This window comes from Cryptotermes secundus, unplaced genomic scaffold (genome assembly GCF_002891405.2).
Source record: "Cryptotermes secundus unplaced genomic scaffold, Csec_1.0 scaffold856, whole genome shotgun sequence".
In the NCBI taxonomy this organism is placed as follows: Eukaryota; Metazoa; Arthropoda; class Insecta; order Blattodea; family Kalotermitidae; genus Cryptotermes; species Cryptotermes secundus.
The window spans coordinates 356,378-381,667 of NW_019724757.1; the positions used below are offsets into that span (position 1 = coordinate 356,378).

General features: G+C 40.4%; 1 long non-coding RNA gene across 1 annotated transcript in view; it reads right to left on the minus strand.

Moving 5' to 3' along the window:
* LOC111862955 overlaps positions 1 to 12,870 on the minus strand; it is a 318,933-nt gene extending 306,063 nt beyond the window's left edge. Inside the window, exon 1 of the long non-coding RNA XR_002842518.2 lies at positions 12,558 to 12,870. This is a non-coding gene — a long non-coding RNA (uncharacterized LOC111862955). The remainder of the gene's footprint in view (positions 1 to 12,557) is intronic.
* Between the last annotated feature and the right edge of the window lie 12,420 nt (positions 12,871 to 25,290).

Genomic DNA, 25,290 nt, shown 5'->3' on the forward strand with positions numbered 1-25,290 from the left:
TTATTATGGCATAAAAATCAGGTTCTTAATTATAACCTCCTCAGAGCATCGCAATATAAACCACAAATTACACGTTGTTGTCTTCATAATTTCTGAGCTTTAGGTTCGTAATTCCGTGTTGGCTTCTGCCATCTGCCTTCATCAGTACGCCTATAGAGCCCAGTATTCGTTTCCATCACTTCCTGTATGCAGTAATAAACTAAACTGCCGATTTTAATGGACCTCAAATTTCTTACAAATTATTATGTGATTTGAGTAGTCTGCAAATTTGGACGTAGTGTCTGTCTACACACATATACTGCGGACGTTAATGCATTCATCAATGCCATCGCTACTTGCTTCCCGCATTATTGCTTTCCTAATCATAACGTGGTATACTGTAAAAACTTATGGCCACATGTTGCTAAGAAATCGGTTGACGNTATATAATACTTAGTACCGAGCATAAGCATACGACTGAATATAGTCACTAAGATCCAACATACTCGTTAAGAAGATTATAATCAGAAGAATAAGACAAAGCCCTTACGCGACCTGATATTTACACGATTAACAATGTCTGTCAAAAAGAAATACGTACAATATTTTTGTTAATTTTCAAAGTGACTGTAATCCTTCCAGCTCAAAGCTTTATCTTCTTTTCTTTCTTTATTCCTTCCTCCTTTAACCTCTGTCCTTTTTTCTCTCTTTTTGCGTTACTATTGTGCATACTGTTTCATTTTTTTCCAATTTTCTCCTTTCACTTCTTCTGCACTTCTATCTGTTTTTTCTACCATTCGTGTTTCTCCATTTGTTATCCTTTATTTCTGTTTGAGTCCCTTTCATATATTTACGGGTACTATCTTTTCTTTTTCATTCCCTGTGCCTCTTCTATCTTTCCTGAACATGTGTAGGGATGTTATATATCTTGACAAAAATCAACGTGCATTAATTAAATGAATTCAATGCAGCCTATCGCTACGCGATTAATTTCACACATTAAATAAAATTGCAACAATAATATTATAAGGATTGTTTATGGCACATTGTGACCAATAATATCAATGATTATGCCGACGAATTCATTTGCAGGTCCTTCAGTTTATTAATATTTTACAGTAGATGTTGCGCAGTGCTGACAGGTGATACTTACTTCTCTGCTTACTCTCGTATACGTCACAGAGTAAGCGTAAAAATGTATCACAGAAACGTGTCTCATTTTAACAGGTTTACTTTTATATCACTGCATAATTTGAACCCGCATAAACTAAAACTAACAGCTCCAGCTGGAGCATCCGTCTATAATATCATTCAACGATTCTAATTGAATACAGTTCATAATAGTAGGTAGACTACTGGGGGCACGCGGTAGCGTAGTTACTTGAGGCACTACGCTACAAGCTGGAAGTCGCGGGTTCAAGTCCCGACCAGGTTATTGGATTTTTTTTCAATTACTCTAATCCTTCCAGCCGCACTATGGCCATGGGGTCGACTCAGCCTCTTACAGAAATGAGTACCAGGAATATTCTTGGGGGTAAAGGGCGGCTGGCGCGTAAGGCTGACAACCTTGCCACCATCTATGAGCAGATTTCCTAGAAAATGTGGGAAGCTCAACATCTCATAACCCTGTGGGTCTCCACGGTCTGTTATAGGGATAGCTTCACTTTACTTTTTACTTTTAGGTAGATTAAAAGCAAGCCTGAGAATGAAGCATATTTGAGTCGAAGAAATCGTTGAGAAAAGTGGCATATTACTTGAGAGATGGATTGAAGCCCATACGAAAGAAAGCAACATTACCTGAAATCATTTCGAAATAAATGATCACAATTTAGATATTTCAAACATACTGGAAACGAAATGGCTTCGGCGGAAATGATAAATTATTGTAAAATCAGACGTCGATACTTTTGATAATCTGATTTTACAAAATGAAAAATCACTGACTTAAAAGTATGATAATTATCAATAATTAAACATTGAAAGAATATCGCTGCAATAACAGAGGCACAGACGCGACTTCAGGAAATTGTCGAGGTCTTATTTTGTTTGGTCTAATATGAACACAGGATGCGGATGTACCGCTGATTATGCTCGACATCAAAGAAACAGATGAACCTAAAAAAATCATTAAACAGGGAAGTATAATAATATGAAGGAATTAATGGCGAAATGCTTACGCATGTACCAGAGATAAACTATATTTCTACTTGTTTAAAAATAAATATGAAAGGGAAACTTCAGTTACGATTAACAGCGATTTGTCCTCTATCGGCGGTACGTTTCTGATGGAAGTTACTCAAAGCCAAGGTTGTATACTGGTACATTGTACAGAAGTGCTTTATTTACGGGCCTATAAATCGACTAAATACCCCAGACAGCCAAATTAGCCCATCGACAGCCCACATATTGTCCGATACGGAAGCAGATGTGATATCAGTTCCGTGTTCATCGCCTACCATTAAAAAAGTCAGACTTCCTTGTGGTTAACTAATTAGGAGGTATAGACCCATGTTTTCTTGACGTCTGTACCAGCTGAAGGTGAGTGGTCAGCTTCGTGCCTTGGCCGATTTACCCCCGGGGAAAGAGCCCATGGTATCCGTTGAATAGGAGGCTGGGTGGACCCCAGAGCCGGTTTGGATGACATGGAGAAGAGGAGATTCTTGCCCTACCGGGTCTGGAACTCCGACTCCTCGGTTTTGCAGCCCGTAGCCAGTTGCTATCCCGGCTCCCTCATCGCCTACCATTATTATCAGAAAATCTGTATGCAGCAAGTTGAGACCATTTCATGGATATTGTAACGAGAGGACACAGAGCAGTGATTTTATATAGAGTGTTCACGTCAAAACCGTTTCGCGTAGATTTTTCGTACATTTTCTGCTTGCTGTGCTGCTAATTCTAAACCTTTCTTTGCAACTCTTTCCTGTCCATCACATTTTCCTCTTTTTTGTTATGGTGTTGATCTGAACCCCCTCCTTCATAACTTAATCTTTGTTACCATTAAGTTTTCCCTGTCTTATTCCGTTCAGCCGAACTCTTTCTTCATATGTCTCTCCTTCTCACCATTATCTTCCTCCCTTTGCTATTCTGTTTATTCGAACCCTTTGTCCAATCTAACGTTTTCTTCGTAACTCCTTCCTTCCCAATATTATCTTCTTCCCTTTGCTCTTCTGCTCATTAGAATATTTCTTTTTCGTATAATATTCCTTCCCATCTTTTCTCCTTCCATTTTTAAGCTGTTGATCACTTCTCTTTCTTATCTCTTTTCCTGCCACCGTTATCTTCTTTCTTTCTTATAATGATCATTCATATGATTTCTTCGTAATTCCTTCGTCCCTACCTCTTTTATGCCGGTCACGGTAGCTGAGCCGTCTAAAGCATGTACATTGTACTGTCTTCGCTCGGAAGCGGGTATCGTGGGTTTGGAATCCCACACAAGGCATGGATGTTTGGTATGTGTACGCGTTTATTCTGTTTGTGTTGTCCTGTGTTCAGGCAGAGGCCTTGCGACGAGCTGATCGCCCGTCCAAGGAGTTCTTCCGCCTGTAAAGTGATCATGAAACTGAGAAATCAGCCCTAAGCTCCAAAGTGGGGGCGAGAGGAAAAAAGAAGTATACTTAATATTTGGTAGAATATAATTTCAAAAAATCCAATTAAGAATCTGGACTAACTTTACGAATATCTCTGAGACTCCTTACGTTTCGCTTATCCTCCCAGAAACAAACTTCAGTGATAAGTGACAAAAATGACTTTGTAAGAGAGAGCAGAATCAGACGTGTACTTAAGCCTCACAGACAGAGACAGTGAAATTTAAAGTACATTTCGTGACCTTTACTGAGAAGCACTGTACACCGTAAGGCATTATCATTACCATAAAAGCGAATGCATATGCTACTCAGGTCTAAACAAAGACCGGGGCCGATCCGACTGGATGGATAAGAATTTAATTTCCCTGAGAGCACGTTGCTGTTTATGTGCTGCATTTGCAAAGCGATCATACCCAACATGCAATAGATATCGACTTGAACCTTCTTATTTCAGGGCTACGAAATAAAACTGCAAAAGAAATCTTAAAATACTAAGGACGATTTATAATTTCCCATATAGGAAAACTGGATTTTCCTGTGCCCGGTGGCAGTGATTCCATGCATCACATTAATACATCTACCGGCGTAATGTAATGTAATGTAATGAATTTAGTTTTCTGGGTATTCGTCTGTATCATCGCCGACTCCCACTGCAGTAATGTGAACTTACTCTCACGTTCACACATTTACATTAGGTAACTTTCGTGGAAGTACGCAAGGTAATTCGGGAATGATTGCCTATTTTATTCAGTGAAACTCTGGTGACGGAATCGAAAATTTTTGTCAACCTGTATCCGTAAATATTTCGTCTTGGAGATATAGAAATATCAATTCAAATGTTGCACATGAAGAAACTGGGAGACCAGAGTAGTTACTGCTAATTAAATCCTCTGAAAGTCGCTGTGAGATGTATCGATTTCTATCCCATGCCCTTATGATCCGGTCTTAACCATCACCGGACTTTTATCCAGGAGTCTTTCTTTCTTTCTTTCTTTCTTTCTTTCTTTCTTTCTTTCTTTCCTTCCTTCCTTCCTTCCTTTTTTTTTTTTAGTCGGGGTTTGGTAACTCAGACATAGACCTATTTATATTTTTCGGTTCCTTCTATGTGGTTTTCATTTTCCAAGATTAGGATTTTGACTCAATGCTCTTAGTTCTACAAGGGTAGGTCCTGGACAGTTCAGTTAGTGGGATGATAGATTCAAGGCAGGAAATTATGACCTCTCCGCTTATATTGTTCAATTAGTTCTATGCAAATCCCACAATTCACATTTCCACCATTATATCTCAATCCAAACAGGTCAGAGGGTTTAATCAGTGAAAAACTGGAAAGAAAATGTAACATACAAAATATAAAGAGCTACAGGTAGATCTATGTTTTACTACGCTGTCAGTACCACAGAATGACTGGATGATAGTGCAAAAAAATGGGAAAATGTTAAAAGAATTAATCGTTAACTAATTGTAAGGTACTGTAACGCAAAAAAAAAATTGGAAATATCTCTTGAAAAGAGTATGAAATATCTTAAACAAGGGTCTAAGAAGAAGCTACTTTCACTTAGCGGAAAGCGACTACACAGAGGACAATAGAGTAAGATACACTTATATAACGGGCAACATTTTATCAGCTTCCTCTTTGCGGACCATATCTGCGACGTCGAAAACCACGAAGGCCAATGTCAGTAAAAAAAATCTGAGCAGTTAAAATGGAATATGTTGAATACTTCCATGTTCCAAGTTATTCCCTTCAACAAATCGTGTTGACATGTATTTAGTATCAGTCTATACGTAAAGTAACTGGGTAAATATGTCATGCGTTTCAATTGGGTACTGTTAACCAGTAACAACAGTGTCTATATGAGTGAACATTATTATTTAGGAAGCTAATGTGCTGTAAGACAATAGAATTGCCAATGCTCGTGGCGTAGCACAGAGCGGCATCATTAATGTCGCTGCTTGTTTTCAGCAAACCTGAGAGCAGAAACTAATTTAGTGTGGTGTACTACAAACGTAAATTGACACATCTTTACAAAAGACATCCTGAGTTCTCGCACTACATCAAGTGCAACAAGATTTTACAAAAAGTACAATTTTTAGATATTTCGGTCGCTACTGGTCATCATCAGAAACGCGCATACTTTCAAACTGCTTCCTTTGCAATTTTTTCATACCTGAGTGACGGCCAATCAATCCTAAACCAGCTGTTACAGGTTCTGCCAGGGGAACAGGAGAATTGTCTAGTAAGAGGTGCAATAAGAGCATTGTGTGTTGCGAACTGTATCAGTGATGGAATAAACTCGAGGTTTTCCAACGACCAACATGTATTTTAATGCCATTCACACTATACAGACATCAGAATTATTCATATTGTCACGTGATCGACTGACTGTAGAAGGGGTTTGGATTGATTACTAGATGTATTGGACACTTAGACAAATTGTGGCTATATTTCACAGGTCACTGTCACACACAGACTGGTGTTCCCAGTCACGGTCTTCACTGCGCTCCTTGGTAACAGCTTCTAACAGTGTTCCCGAGCTCACATCCACGCAGGCTGGCGGCCATCTCACACCAACCTTCCACTCTTCTAACTGCCGTCTCAAGATTGTTTCACAATCAAGTCAAAGTCAAAGTCACGTTGCGACTGACGGTCAGTAGAGCCCCTTCCTGGGGCTCATGACCAGATATTTATTACTGTTTGACAGGTACGGTCACAATATTGATTTTGATTACCTGACCCGTGTGGAGGCGGAGTCGAATACCTCCACCGTGACCTTGTGAGTCGTAGGAGGCGACAAAAATGGAAGTCTCAAATGTGAGTCAATAAATTATGGTCGCGAGTCCCAAGGGGCTCGGACCCGAGAAAGACTGCACTAGGAATGGCAAGCAGCTTGTACAAATGACAGGCCCGTCCTCTCGTCAGAGAGGGCGCCGCATAAAATTTCAACACCGCAACTGTCAAACTGTAATAAATATCTCGTCATGGGTCCCAGGTGGGGCTCGACACCAAGACTTACTGACTGACTGACCGTCAGTCGCAATGTGACTTTGACTTTGAGTACCTGATGGCCTTAAAATTTCATGCATTGCTGACACATCTCTTATTAGAGATACAAGTCCATTTTCCTAGGAAGAGGGCCATATTTTCCGCCATTATTGAAACACAATAAGATTCACTTATATCGAAGGAATTTTAAAACACATAGAATGAAATTAGTGACGGAATTAATTCAATTTTTGACAGCACACAATTGAAAAGCGCAGCCATTCATAATGTGATCAGTCATAAATCAGTTCCCTTGTCCTTTACTTAAGGAAATTTATTTTAAATACAACTTGGGTATCAGAATTAGGCAGGCCTACATATTTTCTGTTATACTCTAAGTGTTGTCTGAGGTTTGTATATTTACGAAATCTATACAATTATAATCCATCTTCATTTAAAAGAACTGCTATATCTGACCGATATAAACTAAAATTAATTCTCCAGATCGTTTTTGGTGTACACCTGTAACACTAAAGTTTTCATCAAAATCCTTCTGCAAATCTTCGTATATGAAGCATTTGCTTCGAAAGGGTAGACGTGACTTCTATATTATGCGTGCACTTCGTGTGGTTAATGCATAATTGCTAGAGTACAGTTCATGGTAATATGCACTAACCTATTCTTTAGCAACATCATGTCATAATGATACTCTATATAAATTATTCATCTCCTTTATAAAGTATGAGACCACCTCTGTGGTCTAGTGGTCAGAGTTCCTGGCTACAGATTCAGAGGTTCGGGTTCGATTCCCGGCGCTACCAAATGTTCTGGGAAGTAGTGGGTCCGAAACGGGGTTCACTCAGCCTCGTGAGGATAACTGAGGAGCTACTTCAAAGAAAAAGCGGCTCCGGTCTAGAGATCCAAGATTAACGGCCATAGGGATTCGTTGCGCTAACCACCCAACACCTATCCGCTAAAGTTGGCACTAACTTCGCTCGGTCGGTACAGTTCGCTTGCGGACTAAAACCACTGAGCTTTTTTAATAAAGCATGGACATTGACTACGCTTTCAATTGAGTTGATTTGCAGAGTTACCGCTACTGCATTAGGCACCTGACATATATACCCGCTAGTTAGTAGATCAAAATGCTACTTAGAGACTGCAAAAACACTACTGTAGTTTCAGTTGATTATAATTCATTTCACGACACTATCAGTTACTCACATTATATAGCATCCAGCGACTGTATGAAAGTGTGCAATGAATTGGATGCGGTCGTGGCTCAATTTCAGGTAATATCCAAGCATTTGTCTGAAGGGACTGTGGAAAATCATTGCAGTCCTTAGTTAGGATAGTTTGTGTCCCGGTTGAGGTTCGAACTGGGCATTTTCCGAACATAAGTCGAAAGCGTTACCACTTGAGACAACGTGTCCGATATGTGTGGGTATAAAAATGCCGAAAATTTTAAATGCGGTTTTTGTGCGTCATATTTAAATGACATGGAAAATATGGACTGTATTTGTATTTTCATACACTTATAATTCCAATCAACTTAAAAGGTTTCGATGATAAATAGTAAACATTCAGCGAATTTCAACTCTTTCCATGTCTGTTCATTATAATTAAATTCATCAGGTAATTCAAACTGAATTAAATTCACCGGCAACCTCTCATCTTAACTCATCTAACTCAAACACACGGGTCCGTGAGAGACACTCTTCCCCATACTGTTGTTGAGTCTGTGGTGAATTTCAGCGGACGGGACGTTTTCTCCAACGAGGAATTTGATCAGAATGCGTTATTCCATGCTCCGCGGTACCTTCTGTTCACTCATCATTCTAGCAACTCCCAGACAGGACTGAACAGGTCCTAACCCGAACAGGAGGGAGGGTGGAGGTTGTGGCTTCACTCTCTCGAGGTCACACAGCTGCTGCGCAGTGCGGCTTGTATACACACAAATCAGTCCCGGTCATATTTAAATCACCTTGTATAAAGAAGAGACCAATTTGTACATTAATCAGCATCGAGAAGTAAGTGAGACAAATCTCTATGCTGTTTTCTTGGAGGCAGGTTACGACGCAGGATGACTGATGAATGATAAATTCTGTAGGATTTGGAAGGATTCGGTCTTGACTTAACAGAGGTACTATCCTAGCATTTTGTTGGAAGGTGAAGAAAGTCATTAAGACTTCAGTAATTATATCAGGTGTCCTGGCCAAGGTTCGAATCAAGCACCTCCGAAAAACGAGTCTCAACAGCTACAACTACGCCAACCCACTTTATGCAATAGGGTTTAGCTAAATAATTGGAAGCCGAATATAATGTGAAATTATATTCAATTTTACTTAATTACCTGACTAATTTATCGTAACCTAAAACGTGGGATATTTTAAATATGTAATGAAGTACAGAATCTGCGTTATAATGTCCTTAGTTAATACCAAATATTCATTTCAGACTTAGAGAGTATGATGTGCTAATACTCACCTCATCTCACCCATTCGTTTTCAATATTAATGAAAGAAGGGTCAAAGAATTCATATCTCGTACTTCATATGTTTTTCATTTAAGCTGTTACAGGCGAATAAATAGAGAGCATTACGTATCGATTTGACAACAAAAATAACTCACGGTTATTGAAAAGGGAAAGTTAAACATCCACTGACAAATCTGTCTCCCATTGATTCTTTTGGAAAACGTACATACGATCCATACAAATTCACACACAATTTTTGGAATTTTGAGAAGGTAATCCTTTCAATGTTAACACAATAATGTTTAGATTTCAATAGGCCTACTTATTTCCATGTCACCAGAACAACCTTGGATATAGGAGAGTTTCAGTTTAATTTTAATTAATTCTCATAGATAGTAAGAATCGGTCATTCTTTCAAGGGAAATGTCTCACGTGTGCGTTGGGTAAGACAGTGTGTGGGCCCAGCAACAGGCGAGGATATGAATTCAGAAGTTTTGCTTACAAACGTAAACGTCAGTCCTTGCGAACCGTCGTTTAAGAACTAAGCGTTCATCGCACTAAATTAATAACTGTTACAGTAACCTGCTAAAATTTGGCGACGTGCATAAAACAAGGCGTTCCCGTTATGCTTCATGGATTGTCCATCAATTGAAATAAAAATACAATTTGTAGCACATGGCAGTTCCTGCTTAGTTCCGAATACTGTCTTAAGAAATTCATTTTCAAACAGTTGCAAGCGATGTATTTTCCTCAAGGAAGGCAGGGTTCGACACATTTAAAAGCAATTTGTGAGGTATGTTATATATGTATCGAAGTTTCATCTTGATGTTACTGGTGATTATGAGTTTGACAGAAATGGTGAGGTAGTGACAGAAAGGTATACTGATGGTAGTAATTATGATGATGATGATAATGATGGTGATGACGACGATGATATAAGATCTAAAGGTATTAAGCTACAATCATAGAGAATTCAATAAAATACCCCAGACAGTACACAGAGTATGTGTTTAAATCGGGCTTTGAAACGCTCTCTCTCTCACTTATGGAGCTGAGCCCTTCTTGAGATGCCATCAATTGTGCAGCCACTCAAGGGCCTCCCAGTAATTTATGGAACCCGAAGGTTCATTACCGTGTTCACAAGAGCCCTCCACTGGTTCCTATCCTGAGCCAGATCAATCCAATCAATGCCATTCAATCCGGTCTCTATAAGATTCATTTTGGGGCTTAGAAACTGTTGAATTAAATTATATAAATGACGACCGGGCCGTGAAGCATACACCCAAGTTTCAGTTACAGTTATTTACATAACGTATCATATACATATATATAATTTTGATATTAATGTTAAATACAGCCTTAAACTGGTTATTACACTCTATCCTACAAGTTTAGCAACCGCTGTTATAAACTGCATTGTATCGTTAATTACATTTACAGGTCACAATAACTTTGAATGTTTATTCATAGTCATGAATGTTAGTTATTTGACAAAACTGGTGTAAAGTTTCATTTAGGTAACATATATTTGAAACGCAAGACGTCCTATTTTTTCCAAAAATGTCCATAGATGCAACCTTGTAACCGCTCCACTGTCACCCACTAATTTAAGTATAATTAGAATAATCAGTAACAAAAAGTTAATTGCAAACAAGTAATACTAAAGCCAGTGGGACATAGTCACATTCTTGTTTTCAGGAATGGACTTATTCCAAATCTTGATGTTACACAGGAAACACCCCGTGGCTTTATCTGAGAAATTTTGTTTGTGAGTAGCACGGCGGCAAACTTTGAGAATTCGATCACTGACAGGTCCTGCATGTCGTTACTTAAAAGTAGGCGGTTTTGAAGCCCACGCCAAGCAGGTTATCTGTCAGTGTACTGTCAAAAACGACGTTAGGACTTTAAGAGTCAAGGCCCCAAACTGCAGCCAGCTGATTGGAGATCCAGAAATTGTGTAAACCCCAGTTCTCAAAATTACCCAATCAGTGGAATTAAGGGGGAGTGACTTAGCAGGGGAACTGACGTCCAGGGGACCTCAGTGTTTTCAGACAAAGAGTCACAAGTTAGTTGACAAACAGTTGCCAAACAGTCGCCAAGTGCCTGCTACTCGTAAATAATTCGGAAACAAAATCTGTGTTTTTCGCTGTTCTGTATAACCAAATTCAGAGTGCTAAAGAAAGCGTAAATTGTAATAATAACGTCCGTTATACCAGGACTGTGCTAGACAAGGACCTATATATAAGTATCCTTTGTATTGACTGTGTGCGCGCGTGTGTGCGCCATCAGGTGAAGGGAAGTGTTGATCTCAATAAATGGTCACAGTGTTTAAGTGCAAAGTAGCATTGAACCAACTGCTTCCCTCCCCGTTCTAAGCGAGGCCCTAGCAAACGCTCTGAGAAGGATCCCAGCTCTACCCACAGCTGAACTAGTTGACTATCACCTTTACCCCCTTTCCAAAATAAACCTCCGACTATTGTAAGCCGACACCACCTGAGCTTACTGGCGCCCAACCGAAGAAGAAGAAGAAGAAGAAGAAAGGAGGAGAGGAGCGACGAACAACGCGTGACTAACCAACCAACAAGGGGGGGAAGTGAAGTTGAGGTAAGGACGGCTATAGAAAGAAGAGGTGGAGCCCAACGTAAGGACTGGACGGTTACAACCTTTACCAATAAGTTATCACTGAAAATGAGTAATTACAGTACACCAGATGTGTTACATAACAACATTCATAAGTAAGAAATGTTTTCCGAAGATAATGCCTTCAGCCGGAATAGCGTAGTTGGTATAGCAACTGGCTACGGGCTGCACGACCGATGGGTCGGAGTTCGAGTCCCAGTAGGGTGCAGAATTTTCTCTTCTCCAAGTCGTCCACCCAACCTCCTATCCAGTGGGTACAGGGGATCTTTCCCCGGAGGTAACGCGGCCGGGGCGTGAAGCTGACCACTCACCTCCAACTTGTGCCGAGGTCAAGAAAATGTGGATCTATACATCCACACTCCCATACGCCTCCATGGCATAGGGCTTATGCACGGGAACAACTTTAATTTTTAATACCTTATTTAACCAAACTGATTCTGCAGTCATGATAAACCACCCATAATACGTACAGTCCATAAACTTTGTTATATTTACTATACTAGTTATAAAGAAACTAACAGATGCCAATTGGTTAGCTTTGTAAAATGGATCTCGTAAAACATTATTAGGACAGTACACTCTAATGCCTTATAGGAGTAAAATGGAAACAGCTTGAAGAAACTGTATTTTTACTTTAATCGACATGCAGGGCTTATATTCTAAAGTTTTAACATACGAATATATTTTCGTGTACCAAACAAGACCTCTGAGTCGCAGACGGTCATTCAAATGTCACTAACAACCGTGTCTTTCTCTAAAAATGTCGAGATTGTAATTTTCAGTGTTGCAGTACGCATGCTAAAGTGACCTACATGGAAAAAAAATGTATTCCTCCGGACACTATTTGTATTACCTGTCGCTGGATGTGTATACAAAATAAGATGACCCAACTAACCTCGTATCGTGGCAAAACCAATCCGCTGCCTTCCTTCCACTGTTACGGTGCCTCCGGCTTTGTGCAGTCAAGCAGTTTATACATCAAGCACAGACAACAGAATGCTGCGCGAGGTTAACTTCGCCACGTGCTACTGATTACAACAGTGCATGTTCAGCCATACACAGGAGTCTCACGCAGATATGTTTCACTGTTAGAACTGCAGTTAGGCTTAAATATTTCAATAACGAATCAAATGCACCAAGATCAAAATATCACAAACCAGTAACTTGTGTCGACAGCTGCTAGAAGCAATACCGTACTAGAAACTCCCTTGACCGACTTCAGCGAACTGAGGCTGGCAACGTAGCCGCCGTGACATCCGAAAGCATTAATGCTGCCCTCTATATTCGTAACCAAGTCGATTGCTACAGAATGCCCGCCGCCAGTGCCAAGAGAATGATCGGTAAGAAGGTATGCTATCATAACACTTAACTATGCGTACTGCCCCCCCCCCTTTCCAAAGAAACCACAACCACCAAGAGAAAGTTTCTCGCCAGTGTTTGTACAGTATGAACACTTCATTTATATCAATCCAACATCTCTTTACTGAAATACACTGGGCACTGTAAACTACGTATAACACACATAAAATAGTTGCGTGGATTTAGGAAAACTGAATGTGTGTAAACTTGAAAGAAAATTCTGTTTCCAATAGGGATACTTGTATTCACCGTCATAACTTTGATCAAAAATTATAATTGAAAGCTACGCTGAACTTAAATTTTCGGTTAAATTAATGTATTTTAAATCAGTATAGCGAGTAATAATGCTGAGATTCCCATTTATTATCAATTTCAGTACTATGATGAAACTGGAGAATATGAAATATTTTTCAGTATTATATCAAAAGCTATAGAATAATTGCAGAGCTAGGACAAATCTCATGATCCTGAAATATACTCGTGTTTAAAAGTTGAATACTTAATGGAATAATATAACCGAAATACTAAAACAACAGAAGGAATATAATGATCCTTCAAAATGTGAAATACATGCATGTACACAAGTTCAGTATTGATGACAATAATAGGGCAAAAGTAATAAAATAACTACAGGAATATATACTCGTACATAATAATAAAACAGCTTGATAATACACCCAAGAATAATAAAATTTATAAAATACTATTTAACTGGTATGGACAGGACAATACAAGGCAAAAATAAAGAAGCCTTACTTCCTTAATGACTTACTGATGTGCCAGGACTATCATCTTTTTCTTTGTGGCCCTCTGCCTGGCTTCTCCAGTCACCAATCCATTTGTTCGCTTGCACTACCAAGGTACGAGTATGTAAATTCTCGTGAGATCTCTCACAATGCCATCTACTGTTAAATGGTGATGAAGTCTATAGCCAGTACACCTAATCAATTCAAAGTCAATGCTGTTAACAATGGCAGCTGTGAAATGCCATTCCACTGAGTTCAGGTGGGCTACCTCTGACAACATAAACTTTATTAGAGTTACAGAACTATCAGCAGTCTCCACAAGCTTCTCAGAAGGACAGGTGAGGGACTTTTCTGTATCATTGCACTCCTTGAAATATATGTAGACATTGGTTGATAGCAGCACTTGAGATGTCAGATATGTCTAGCAAGCATCATAGTTGACACCATGAAGCCCCTTTGTTGCAGTGGCACAACTGACATAGCCCATTGAGAACATTTCCATGTCACCAGGATGTACTGCAGCACTTATGTCTTTCTGTACATGATGAGCAACATGGAAACTCTCAGAAACAGCACGAACGGTTTCCTTGCCATATCTAGGTGAGGGATTCGATGAAAAGCATCAAGGGCGCTGAGCAAGGACTGTAGGTTATCCAGAAGAGTAGTACCATCATCCGAAAAATTAATTTCACAAAGACCTCTAAAAGTAAGTCCACTGATGATGCTAGTCTTCAGGTTATCTACAAATTGTCCCACAGTTGTGTTACTCTTTGAACCACCGTACAAACGATGACTCCAAATGTGTTCTCAAGGGAATCCTGATTCAGGTTTCAAGTGTGAAGGCACTTAAAACCCACCATGCTTACTATCTTCCACATGAACTTCACATCCGTAATGTCAACTAGCCACCAATTCTGTGAAGGAGCACGATGAAGAAAGTCTGGTTTGCCATCCTTGAGAAAGATCCAACTATTTATCTCTGTGCTCGCATTTATCCAGTAATCTACATGGAGACAACTTTTGTTGAGTGGGCAACACAGTGTTTCCCCTGGATCAACACGCGTTCCACCATCTAAACTATCAAAGAGGTTAATCAGCCTCCTGAACAAATGCTGCTGTTGCACGTATTCACATGTTACAAGTAACAGGCAACTAAAGAACTGGGTTTCCATACATTCGGTATAAATTTAAGTGCTGTAGAGACACCCAGGGCAACAAACCGTAAAAAGCACAGGAACGGACGAATGCAATAATTCTACTGTTGGAAGATGTGAAAAAAACAGAAGTGTATTAGCTCCAGAGTTTCCAGACATGGATGTTGCTCAGTTTAAAGCATGTGTAACGTGTACAGCAACACTGGGCAGAGCTCAAGCACCTAGTCTATTGAAGAGTAACGGTTTTACGTATCCTCCCTGTCCAACGCAGTTGCCTGCATTGGATTACAAGCAAAAGACTTACGGCTCAAACTTCCACGTATTTAAATCAGAATATTGAGGCATCAGACGTGAGAGTATGTTATTGTGGGGCAAAATGTATTTCAGCTAATGTATACGTTTTCAACATTAATCCTGGGAACAATAGTTCCCAAATCACTCTTTTTTTACCTTATTGCTTTTTAACAAGTAGTTCCGCATCAAGCCAACAAAGAATTCTATTCTGTTTCAGATTTTGCACTGTTGATGCTGTATTTAAATAACTTAAATTTATAATGCTACAAGAAATTAATTTTACCTTACTGGTCAGTGTTCCGGGATCGTGTGTAAGAGGTTCCATGGTCAAATGCAACCGATTCAAAAGGTTTAAAAACGGCTAGTTATTTATTATTATTATTATTATTATTATTGTTGTTGTTGTTGTTGTTGTTGTTGTTGTCGTCTTCGTCGTCGTCGTTGTTGTTGTTTTACTGAACGTATTTAATTTAGATGAACTTATTGCTTAAGTACAAATTCTGTCTGCATTACATTCATCGAATACCACACTGGAGAATAGCACCGTCGCCATATTTATAATTGTTGCCTTGTGTACAGCAATTAACAATTTATTGTATGTTTATGACATCGTAATATCATCATCGTCATCGTCATCGTCATCGTTGGCTAAACAGTCATTTTTGAGTCGCAACTTTCCTTAGAAGCAAACTGCGTCCGGTTTTCACTTGTTTAGATTTCGCAACAATAATTGTTAATGGAGGAAGCTTGGCAGCCTTGCTTCCAGCTCCCAGCCTAGAGGAAGAGTCAGTGTATTTATGTTCCTCAGTGAGAGGGGGTCACAGTTATGCCTCCAGAAACAAGGTTTCCTATTTGCACGGTACAGTAGAAGCGTCCAAACCTGGCCGCCTACAGGGGTATTCCTGTCTCCAATAGCCCACTGGACATTGCTGTCAAACTGGAAATTAAATTAAACATTTTGGCAGGCGACGTGCAGTTGTTTTGCATTCTGTATGAAAACGAGTTGCATATTTTTCGAGGATTTATTACCATACGTCACTTCATGGCCATATATTTACCGGTATTACTCGTAATATCATCCCAAATTCGAAATTTCTTGCCTCAGCCATTAAGTTGTTACTGGTTGCAGGAAATTAAGAAATATCCTTAACGTTCATAACAAATGTGGAAAGCGGCTAACTTGTTCAGGAGTGCTTATGTGTGTACTGACCCGTACCCTCAGTCATTGGGCTATATAACCCAAGAGCTTACTTATATCCGAGAGGTGTTCAGATGGGAAGTATATTTCAGTGATTTCCAGTCTATATATGCAGAAAACTCTGCTACAGTGCCTAAAATAGGCCATGAAGCTACCTCACTGAACTTTCAAAATTTCGCCACAAGTAATGACCCCATCACAACACACCACTCCGCATTACCCATGCAGTTCGTACAGCGTTGTTATGTAACGCGTACAGTCCGTGCAAACAACGTTCCCTCTAAGCTGAGCAAGTGCGCGGCGGCACAGCGGCTGCCGCACCCCCGCGCACGAGTCTCGCTCTCCCGCTCAGTGTTTTTTGTTACCTTAGCATGAACGCTTCAGTTGATAAGCAGATTGTACTTATAATTTAATGTCTGATATGAACCTTTTTGGAAAATCGCTCCTTCCCACCTGGATTGCCCCAGCTAGCACAACTGCTGCTCCGAAGACAACACTTGTATCCCCCGTCTGCACCTTACGTTGCAATCACAGCACGCTAATGGTTCCCATACTTTATGAAGCCGCGACTACTGAAGGCAATATATACGTATATTTATGCGACATGTGATCTCTGCACGTTGTTGCAGGTTCCTATTAGACTGACTGCTGAATAGCCTCTCTACATCGACAGTTAACAATAAAGTGCTTTCTGTACAGTAATGATAATATTTTTAAAAACTTTCACCGGCTGTAGCTAAATTTCCGACGTTTACAGACTTACCAGAATATGTAACCCGGAACATCAGGTGACCACTTGATTTTCCAATGCGAAAATCAGAAAAAAAAAGTATTTTTTTTATTATTATTTAAGCTGTTCACTGTAGCCCAGTGGTCTAAGGCATGCATTGTCTTCGCCCGCTCGGAAGCCGGAATCGTGGGTTCGAACCCAAAACAATGCATGGATGTTTGGTGAGTGAATGCGTTTGTTCTGTGTTAGTGTTGTCCTGTGTTTAAGTAGAGGCTTTGAGACGAGCTGATCACCCGTCCAGGAAGTCCTACTGTCTGTAAAAGTGATCACTGAAACTGAGAAATCAGCCCTATGTTCCAAAGTGGGAGCGAGAGGAAGAAAAATAATAATTTTAGGTACATTCACAAACAACATTAGAGTCCACAATCACGTTATTCATATTAAAGGTTCACTCACTTATGAAGCTGAGCCCTTCTTGAAAAGGTGTCGATTGTGCAGCTACTCAAGTATTATCCCAGAATTTTACAGAAACTGAAGGTTCATTACCGTGTTCACAAGCCTTCCACTGGTCCCTATCCTTTGCCAGATCAATCCAATCCATACCATCCCACCCTATCTGTCTAAGATCAATTTTAATATTCTTCACCCACCTACGTCTTGGTCTTCCCAGTGGTCTCTTTCCTTCTGGCTTCCCCACCAATATCCTATATGTATTCGTGCTACATTCTCTGCCCATCTCATCCTTCTTGACTTGAACATTCTAATTTTACTTGTAAAAGACTACAAGTTATGAAGCTCCTCATTATGCAGTTTTCTCCAACCTCCTGTCACTTTATCTCTCTTCGGTCCAAATATTCTCCTAAGCACCCTGTTCTCAAACACCCTCAGTCTATGTTCCTCCCTTAATACCAGAGACAAAGTTTCACACCCATACAGAACCACAGGCAAAATTATAGTTTTTATATTCTAATCTTTATGTTTTAGGCAGAAGACGAGAAGACAAAAGGTTCTGGATTGAATGGTAGCAAGCATTACCCGAGTTCAATTTCCTTTCAGTTTCCTCCTGAATCACATATTAAATTTTTAGGAGCTGAAAACTAAGCGACTCCTCTTGTGTAAGAAGCAGTATTTGGAAAAAAGATGCCTTATTTTTGGACTAACAAGATAATTGTCGAAAACTCGGGGACCCCATTTTAGAATGGGTCGTGACCACAGTCTGAGAAACAAAGCAGTTCTTAGTTCAAGCTGGTGGACCTTGAATGGGGCACATACGAAGAAATGCGGCTACTTTTACTTTGTGAATGTTCGTCCTTGGCGGTCTATGCTACCTTGTACTATAAGTGTTTCCATTTATCCACACAGCTCGTATGAACAGCGAGAGGAGTCTGTTTCATCGTTTCCCTTGACAGTTGTTACCGCGCATTAGAACCTCGCTGTGTTAGCCCAGCTAATACTACCGTAACATAAAGAGCAGTTGCAGACGACTGTCAAGTAACCACTGGAGGAAACTCCCCCCCTCCAAAGTAAATCAAGCCGTCAGCAAAGGGCTATCACAGGTTCCACATTGTCCCACATATAATCGAATTCAGCAGCACAGACGAGGTTGTAAAAATGCAACTGATACTCTTCCTGAGCTATTTATATGAGTACCGCTTCTGTGGTCTAGTGGTCAGAGTTCCTGGCCACAGATCCAGAGGTCCCGGGTTTGATTCCCGGCGCTACCAGATTTTCTGAGAAATAGTGGGTCTGGAAAGGGTCCACTCAGCCTTGTGAGGATAATTGAGGAGATGATTGAATGGAAAAGTAGCTGCTCCGGTCTAGAAAACCGAGATTAACGGCCGTGGAGATCCGTTGCGCTGACTACACGACACCTTCTATCGGCTAAATTTGGCACTAACTTCGCCGACAAGCGGCAGTTGCTCGGTTGGTATAGTTCGCTTGCTTACTACAGCCCACGGAGCATGTCATAAATGGTACGGATTCTCCTGGCCTGCTTAAAGCTTGTGACATTAATATGTCCTCTTCATTACATGACTTCAGTGCAGACTCATCTTTATATGCTGTGTTCATAATACGAGTATATTTCTCCATGAGGAAAATATCATAAATTTAAAATATAATATCTTTTATGTTTTGAGCTTCTCACAACGGCAGTTCGAAGAGATTATTCTGGGATACAACGCCGAGTACTCTGGTGAAAGTTAACTGACGTTTCAGATGAACATATCGCCTCTGTCTTCAGGGCTGATGGGTAAGCTAAGCAAGAAATAAGTACGATTCAGGCAGCAAGCAATATGACAGGGCGTCATACCCAAAGATATTATTGTTCATGTAATATATTGACTATTACTAAAGCCGTTTCTCACAATTCTTAGTCATCAGGACAGACATTCAATAGACATTTGGAGTGACTTTTGTGAAATTATAACATATTGTGACACATATGCTGTCATCAATCCGCATCGAGTGAACGACCAAGCCATAATATTTTTGACTTGAATTCGGGAGGTGTCGTTTCGAATCTCGGCCAGGGCACATATTTCCTGAGCTATTTTCATGGATTTCCTCAGTCCCTTTACATAAGTCCGTAATATTACCTTAATTAGTCTACGACCGCCTCGTTCCACCAACTTTCCGATTCATTATTTACTGTCATCGTATCATCGCGCTCTGCTGATTCCGAGCCACTGGCTGCACGAGAATATTCGTGAGAGATACCATGTGCATTAAATTGAATTCATTTCAGAATCATGCATGGCTGAGATGAATACAGAACAAGAGACCCCTGTGCAGAGGGTCCAAGTTGCTAACACATTACTTTAAACTGTAGTTAAACTTTAGCCCTGAGATCCAGTGTGAAGGCATTGTATGCTGAATTAACCCGAAGAAACCACTTTTAAGGATATAATTAATTGTAACAATATATTTTCTTCAAAGACAAAAGAACGAACTTTTCAAAATGCGAGTAAAATGGGGGAGAGTGTGCAAAGTGCAGAGTAGCCTGGGAACAGAACTGTGACACATGTACAGCAAGCTACAGAATAGTGGTGCATACGTTGAGTATTTTTACATCCGCTGACACAACAATCTTATAAGAAAACTTAAATACAGATTATTTACATTAAAATCTTGAAACCTTAAAACACGACATGTTTCGAACCTTATTGTTCGTGCTTAAATGCTGAACTTGTTTTTAATATGAATCCACATGTTGAATATGGCTATATAACATGTAATATTATGCTTGGTAACAAAACTCTTGGTATTATCTACTATTTAGTTATATTACTTTGGTATTAGAAATAATTAGTTAATTACTGTGTATCTAGTTGAAGGTTAAATTAAGGTCGAAATTAAGATTAATACACATATTATGGCCGCCTCTATGGTCTTGTTGTCAGAGTTCCTGGCTACAGATCCAAAGGTCACGGGTTCGATTCCCGGCACTACCAGATTTTCTGGGAATTAGTGGGTCTCGATCGGGGTTCACTTAGCCTTGTGAGGATAACTGAGAAGCTATATCAAGGAAATAGGGGCTCTGATCTACAAAACCGAAATTTACGCCACGGGGATCCGTTCCACTGACCACGTGACACTTTCTATCCGCAAGAGTTGACACTAACCTCACCGACAAGCAGGTCGGTATAGTTCTCTTGCAGACTACAGGCCACGGAGTTTGTTTTCTCTTTTATATTGATTAGTTATAAGGGCCGCGCCATAGCTCAAGCGGTTAGTAGCTGGCTCCCAACCGTGGGGGGCCGGGTTCAATCCCGGGTCTCGTCAAGTGGGATTTGTGGTGGACAAAGTGGCGCTGGGGCAGGTTTTCTCCGAGTACTTCTGTTTCCCCTGCCAATCTTCATTCCACCAATTGCTCCACAATCACCCTCACCTATCATCTGGGGCTGGTAAAGTAGGCCAGAAGTGGCCGCAGTACAAGGGACTCAGTCCCACCCCACTAGCAATAAAAAAAATATTAGTTATTTCGCTGGTACACTGGTCGCTCTTGTCTGGTACCTTCCTAGGTGGGTATGATGACATGAACTCTTGTTATGCTCACATGCGTTACCTCCAATTTAACCGGGCTGCAAGTTGGTGTAGCTGCACTATCGAGACAGTGGTATCATGTGGTGCGTGGAGAATTCCGTGAATAATGTAAAATGTTGCGTGTTTTGATACGATAAAATAATATAGTTTAACCGAACAGGTTGGCCCAGAGGTAAAGCTTCAAACTTGTATTTGAGAAGTGCTCGGTTCGAATCTCGGCCGGGACACCATCTATACTTAACTGTTCTGTGGTTTTATCTAGCTCTTCTTGATTAGGGCCAGATCGCTTCCTTCCACATCCTTCCCTGTTCATCATTCATGAGTTTTAATTTGATTTCAGCAGGACTGAATATCACAGAATACACTAGGCTGGATTTAATTATAGTAGACTAGAATAAATGAGGATAGACATAAGTGACTCTTGCATTAAGTCCACTTATGAACTCTTGTGCTTCGCCATTCAATTAACCCTCAGGCAATGCTGTGTTCAATAAAGTGCTAAGTCCCGCGAGGGATTAGAAACTGGACCATTTGCTAGTACACAAGGCGATTTCTTCTTTATTGAAAAAAAAAGAACGTAAGAGAAATGAGAACATCGTCTAGTTCCGGTTCAAAAAATTATCTCTCTAACGGACAGCANTCGCCCATAAACCTCTTGCTATCGTGGTGGTGATGGAACAGTCCGGGAGACTACGAGGGTGCGAACTCCGGTTAGGTACGTATCCAGTCACTTTAATGACATTCTGTTCATTTCACAAATGTTATACTTTGAAGCATCAAGTTAATTTAAATACTCAGTTTCTGTCTTGATGAATACATACTGCACCTACACTACGAAGACAAATTGTTTCATCATGTTTAGTGACATACTCGCTCATTATTCTGAGAACTCTATAAATACAGAGTTGTTAATATTAGGGTTGGTGGCACATACAATAATCATTGTATACGTTAGTGTGTTAACCAGTTGCTGTTAGTTCCTTAGTTGTTCTGTAAAAATCCCCAATTGCATTACCTTAAACGCTTGCGCCCAGCAATGACCATCGAGTGTCTAAGATACCTTATCAGTTAATTTCCATAGGACGCACTTAGCAGTGCGACTTTAAATTATGCATGCCTCTTTCTTTCCCCCTGGCACTACAGCCCCAGTGGGCCTAGGCCTACCTCCATGAACTTCTCCGTTCACTTCGGTTGTTCTAGATCTTAGATATATGGTAGGACTCCTTGGGCGGGTGATCAGCTCGTCGTAAGGCCTCTACCTGTACACAAACACAGAAAAACGCACACACACAAACTAAACATCCATGCCCTGAGTGGGATCCGAACCCACGATCCCGGCTTCCGAGCGAGCGAAGACAGTGCATGCCTTAGACCGCTAGGCTACCATAACCGGCGCATGCTTCTTTTGGCCCCACAAATTAATTTCAAGGCCAACTTTATGCCAACTAATCTGTAATTTAATTGTCCTTTATGTCCTCATCGCAGAGCACCGTAATCGGCTGTAGTCTCTTCCACTGTACTCCGTCTGGAAGCAACTGACCGCAGTCACTGACTGATATTTTTACGTGTCGTTGGCTGTATAGCTCTGCTAACAACTGACGCCTACCTCGCTCGCAGTGACCTTGGGTTGCGCGGACATAAACGCTTTACAGAAAGATCAATTCAGTAACCTAATTAAACGACAATTAATCGGCTATAAAATACAGAGAAGTTCCTGCGACCTCACGAACAAAAACGCGAGAAAGAGTTAAATTGTATATTGCTTGAAGGTTCAGGAAATCTACACTTCTGATGAAAACTATTTAGAACTACGCTGCCTTGGTCTAAGCACGTTGCATCTGGTACGTCAATCTTCATTATTAAAATTCACAAGAGAATAATTTAATTCTGGATATATGGTTATGGTTTGTTTTAAAGAAGATATTTCCAAATAGGTTGAAGTGTCTGGTATTATGGAACGTTCATGACTCATTTAGCTGGTCGGGTCGAGGCTCTGAGAGAAAAAGACTGAGGCTTCTCGCCGACGAGGCTCGACTTCGTTCCTGCAAGAGTGCGACATGGACACAGCAGCAATGCGGCGCAATATTGTAAAGATTTCCTTATTTAGCAACTCAGCATTGCAACAAGGCACCGTACTCATTTATTGCAACTCCGAAGGTGAGCTGCAGACTTCTCTTTGGACCCAGCTTCCCAGGATACAGAGAAAGGAAACATATTTATTAATCTCACTGCAGTAGATCAGTCAACACAACTGGCGTTGTCTTAGTGTGTTTAAAATCCCAGATTCAAAACAGCAAAGAGGTTAAAATAACGGCGGATCTGACTTCTGTGCTGACCGAACTTTGTTCCATTTTTCTACGTAAAAGTAAGTAACTGGTGCCTCTCTAGTATTTTCCCGTTATTGCTAGGATAGTATGTTTAAATACGCCACAAATTCATAATCAGCATACTTAACTACCTCTACACCCCGATCGGCAATATTACTCTCTACACGTGATACAACAGAGTTAAATACCTTAAGAATGAACACCGCAAGCCATATTGCTCTGTAGACATACACATCCGAGTCCAGAACTTAGTTCACTTCAAGTGACGCTGCAAATGGGGTTTGCTTCCTTTCTAGTGAGTCAGCGTCCATTCAAGGCTCGCATAAACACCAATAGCCGACCACAGGGGCCACGCGGTCTAAGGCATGAATTGTCTCTCCTCGCTTGAACGCTGGGTTCGTGGGCTCGAATCCCATTCGAGGAATGGATGTCTGGGTGTGTTTATCTTGTGTTTAGGTAGCGACATTGCGACGGGCTGATCTCCCGTCCAAGGAGTCCTACCGACTGTGTAAAAGATCAAGGATCTGGAAAAACGACCGAGGTCTAACAAAGGGCTGTAGAGCCGTAGGTAGACAGATAGATAGATAGATAGACAGACACCGATACAATTTTCCTACATACATGAAAGAGCAAGTTTTATGGGATAATTGTAAGTTTTAAATTAAATGGAAATAAATAACGAATGAGCTTAACGACAACGCATTCGATATAACGTAAAATTTGATGAAACTTATGAATCTGTCCTTCCGTAACTATGTAAGGTCCATAAACGTGACGGCGAAGTCGTATGCATCTATTTGCCAGTCTTGAGCTCCGGATCTGTTGAACAATTTCTGATTAAATATGATACTGCGGTTCTACTCGAAATCACTCTCGGCAAATATAATTTTGATCTGTTTACTGCTCAAATATAACCTCCCATGGAACCCAAAGCTGGAACTGAAATTTAACACATTTATCAAATGCTATTATCATACGAAATGTTAATGTATGTCATGATGATTTATAAGTTTCACTTAAATTTTTTCGACAAGATTAATACGAATATTTAACAAAATACAAGAAACATGATAATAATAATATAACTAACTACTAACTCCATGGAGCTGAGCCCTTCTCGAGAAGCCGTCAATTGTGAGGCCAGTCAAGAAATTTCCAGCATTTTATGGAACCTGGAGTCCTTTACTGTGTTCACAAGAGCCTTCCACTGGTCCCTATCCCGAGCCAGATCTATCCAATCCATCTCATCCCATCCTTTCTGTTCAAGATCGATTTTAATATTGTTCACCCGCTTATGTCTTGGTCTTCCTAGTGGTCTCTTTCCTTCTGATCTTCTCACCAGTATCCTGTATGCATTCCCCTTCTCCCCAATTCGTGCCACATGCCCTTCCCATCTCATCCTCATAATAATAATATAATATAAAAATAATTCTACGCAATGTGATATTTTAATATTTTTCGATTAGCTCTGTACAAACGAAGTTATATTACCTGTTGCCCATTTAACGGCTCTGCCTGTCCCTCAGGTTCTGTAGCGTCGCGTTGCAGGACGACGAGTGAATAATCACTTTAAATGGATATAGAAAGGAAGCGGTCATTAGGTAATTAAAGGTACCGTAGTGGTAATTTTCTGGAGGGCTAGAGGGAAACAAATGAGTAACTTTATAATAGTCGGTATCCCGGCCGAATTTCGAACCGGGCACCTGTATAATGAAAGCCTGAGAAGGTACCGCTGGAGCCATCTTGCTTAATACAAAGGGAATTATATATGGAGTG